This window comes from Myotis lucifugus, unplaced genomic scaffold (assembly GCF_000147115.1).
Source record: "Myotis lucifugus unplaced genomic scaffold, Myoluc2.0 scaffold_7273, whole genome shotgun sequence".
Classification (NCBI taxonomy): domain Eukaryota; kingdom Metazoa; phylum Chordata; class Mammalia; order Chiroptera; family Vespertilionidae; genus Myotis; species Myotis lucifugus.
In genome coordinates, this window is record NW_005878321.1 from 1 (window position 1) to 3729 (window position 3729).

The following is a 3729-nucleotide window of genomic DNA, read 5'->3' on the forward strand; positions in this document are numbered from 1 at the left end:
CACCCTTCCTCTCTGTAAAAAAACCAATAAAACATATTTTTAAAAAATTCACCACTTTTGGAATATATGTTGGAATATCCAGTTTTGACAGAGATATATAGTTGTATGACCACCGGCACAATCAAGATTTAGAACAATTCCATCAACCTCCAAAATCCCCCTGCCTTGAACCTGGTCTGGTGGCTCGGTTGGTTGGCACATCACCCCATACATCAGAAGGTTGTAGGTTCAATTCCTGGTCAGGCACATACCTAGGTTGTGGGTTCAATCCCTGGTTGGGGTGCATATGGGAGGCAACCAATCAATATTTCTCTCTCACGTCAATGTTTCTTTCTCTCTTCTTTCCTCTCTCCCTAAAAACCAATAAAAACATATCCTTGGGTGAGGATTAAAAAACCCCACACAAAACAATCCATGTTCTTTGTGATCAACTCCACTCCCTAATCCCAATCCCTGGTAATCATTATTCCTATGTCCAGACAGTATGTCAATGAAACCATACAGCATCTAGCCATTTAATCTGGCTTCCGTCATTTAACATAATACATTTGAGATTCATCCATGTTGTTGCATGAATTAGTTATTAATTCCTATTTACAGATAGATGTTAGTATTCCGATGTATGGACAAATCAGTTATTTTTATTCATTCATCAGTTTAGGGACACTGAATTGTTTCCTGCTTCTGGCAATTATAAATAGAAATTCTATAATAGTTTACAAGGAAGTTTGTGTGTACACATAAGTTTTCATTTTTCTTGAGAAAATAGCTAGGAGTGCGATTGCTGGGTCATATAGAAAACACATGCTTAAATTTTATTTAAAACAAACAAACAAAAACTTGCCAAACTATATTCCAAAATGGCAACACGTCTGTACATCCCTATAAGCAGTGTATGATAATATACTAATTTTAAATAACCAGTCTGAGGTGATAAGGACTCTTTCTGAGTCACTGAAAAATTGAGAAAATATTTATAACATTCAAGTATTACCCAACTATAAAGTTTTGCCACTGGTCACAAAATAATTCCAACATTTTAAAAATAAAAATCCCAATCAAAAGCAATCCTATAGAAAATAAGCCATGCCTAGGTAACAAAAGAGAACTTCAAGAAAGAAAAACATGTATTTTTTATAGTTAAGTAACAAAGTTCAAGTAGTTCGCCACAGAAGAAGAAAGCCAAATAGAAGAGAAGCTGAAATGCTGCAGAACCACTGATTTCATTCATCTTACATCTCAAGAAAGGCCCGGTCACCTACATGTCAGAGATGCTGCGGCTGCCTCGGGCGTTTCAGGGCACTCCAAGAGAGAGATGTCGTCTGCCCCTTTGGGCACAGTGCACTGTTCGTGACTGGGGAGCCCAGGGCCAAGTGAGGCTTCTGCCAAAGAAGGAAAATCTGTGGAAATGGCACTTAGACAAGAGTTAAGGCAGGCAGAGACCAGGAAGTATTTCGGAAGGAATCAGATTTGTTAGCTCACTATTACCCATGCATTAAACAAGAAGAGGTAAAAGAAAAAAAAAAAAAGGAAGAGAAAGAGATATCAAGCAAAGTTTGAATAGCAATTATACCTTTTCTTCTAATACTTCCAAATTTTCTTATTTCACTTATATTGTGATATAATGTAATAAATTTCCTTTTTTGAAATAAATGATATCATTAATATCATCTTGGGTAAAAGTTAGGTAAAATCATTACTAGGTATCTAACGATAATACTTTTAATTAGAGAGGAGAGGAGAATTTTTTTGTGTAAGATGTGTCAAAATTCCAACTCCTAAATATCATCTAAATATAAAAGATTTAGGAATATTTGGGTGCTTCTGAGTTTTCCCTATATTTGTGAACATGAATTGTAAAAACTAGGTAAGGTTATATTAAGCAATTTTCATACCTATCAAATTATCCTACTGGCATAATAATATTCTATTTTTGATTATACATCATTAGCTCATCATATTCATTTATATTTCACTTTAAATTAAGTCTAAGGATAAAGAAATTTTATCATACTCATTTTTATAATAGCTACTAATAAGTAGCTTTTATTAAAAAATATTAGGAAACAGAATCAGCTTGAATTATTTTATTTTTACCTGAATTTCATTTATTGGGAATCTGAAATGAGAACATATAATAAAAATATTTCATAATAACAAGTTTTTACCATTAGATTTGAACACTTTGCATGTTAAATTCATACTTAGGACAGTTGCATGAAGAATGGTGTTTTATCAACAATAAAGAGTAAAAAAATTTTTTTAAAGAAAAGAATGAACTATGTTTTAACTGAAAATAGATGACCAATTGAATTACAAAAAGAATGGTGCTTTACATCTTCATGTAAGTTTTCTTCTGAACACACCAAGATATGTCATTATTTTTGGAAAGGAGATTAATAACTTATAACCTGACATTACATAGGAAAAATCAGGAGACCTTGTAGGGAACTGACTCAAGGAACCAGACCTAAAATTTTGAGTGTGCTTATTTCATGCCCTAACCCCAGGGAAAAATATTTTCATTTCATAAGATAAAATCTGGGAAAAGGAGGCAAAGCATCTGTATCCCTTTCATATACAGAACATTATACCCGATTCATTCCTCAATTGTCATAAAAGATCCTTCACCTTAATTCCATGATATGGAGTAAAGGTGAATACACACCTGGGCTGGGCAGCCCCTCAGGAGAGCCTGCTTCTGAAACACTGTCCGTAGGAACTGCAGGCACTGACCGCAGGGCTAGAACACAGAAGCAGCACAAATTGGAAACAAGTCACACTCACAAAAGAAACAATTCCTTAGAAGCTTACTTTTATATAATTCCGAAAGAGACAGCCATTTTACTAACCTACTTAGATTTCCATTCCTACATGTAGTCAGTCCTGAATGGCTGCATCTTTCTGAACAGATTTACAAATCGTCACATACTCATTAGGATCATGGAGCTGCACAATCCTTTCATTTCATTTTGTCATGTTGCGGATTTTTAAAAGGTAGTTAAGTGAGAATAATTAGGGGCTAAGTGTTATTATTAAACTTAACTAAAAGCCTAAGTTTAACTATTATTGTTAATAAAAAGACTTGATTTATAACATATCATTTCTACTGTCTATATTAAACAAAACACAATACAAATGTAATGTTAATGGGAAAAGTAACATTACCAGCCACGTGGCTTTCATCACTTTGATGCAGGGGTATTTGGGAGGGTGGGGAAGGTGCCTTTCGCTTTGTCCTTTTCAAAGATGAGTTCCCAATGGATGTGCTACTGAGCTTCAGAGAGCCTGTCCTCACTATGTCTGCTCCACAGGAACTCTATGGGAAACAAAATGACCAAGCACAATTTCTATTTGGAAATTAATTGCAAACTTTAGGAAGACACTGACTTGACCTCAAACACATCATATGACAATATGGAACATAAAAGTCACTCATTCAAAAAATGTAAATGGAGTGTCCGCCATGTGCCAGGAGCTGGGCTATGAGATGGATATGTAAAGAAAAATAGAATATGGGCCTTCTCAAGAAAATTTAGGCGAAGGAAGGAAGAATTGAATTGCAAACAAAGAATCATAGTGTAGAGGTCCTGGATGATGCAGTAAAAAACTAACTTTCCAAAGAAGAAACCTGGAGAAAATGTTGGGACTAAAAAAAAAGACCTAAGAAAGAGACAGGATATTTTGTATTATTAGGCGAGCTTGGCTCGATTAATATTTCTCTTTTTA

The 3729-nt window shown here is 34.6% G+C and overlaps 1 long non-coding RNA gene across 1 annotated transcript; it reads right to left on the reverse strand.

The window, feature by feature from the left end:
• Positions 1–1262: 1262 nt before the first annotated feature.
• LOC111824801 lies at positions 1263–3396 on the reverse strand. Its single transcript, XR_002827877.1, has 3 exons — positions 3169–3396; positions 2669–2743; positions 1263–1382 (listed from the first exon to the last, which is right to left on the reverse strand). It is a non-coding gene; the product is annotated as an uncharacterized LOC111824801 (long non-coding RNA).
• Between the last annotated feature and the right edge of the window lie 333 nt (positions 3397–3729).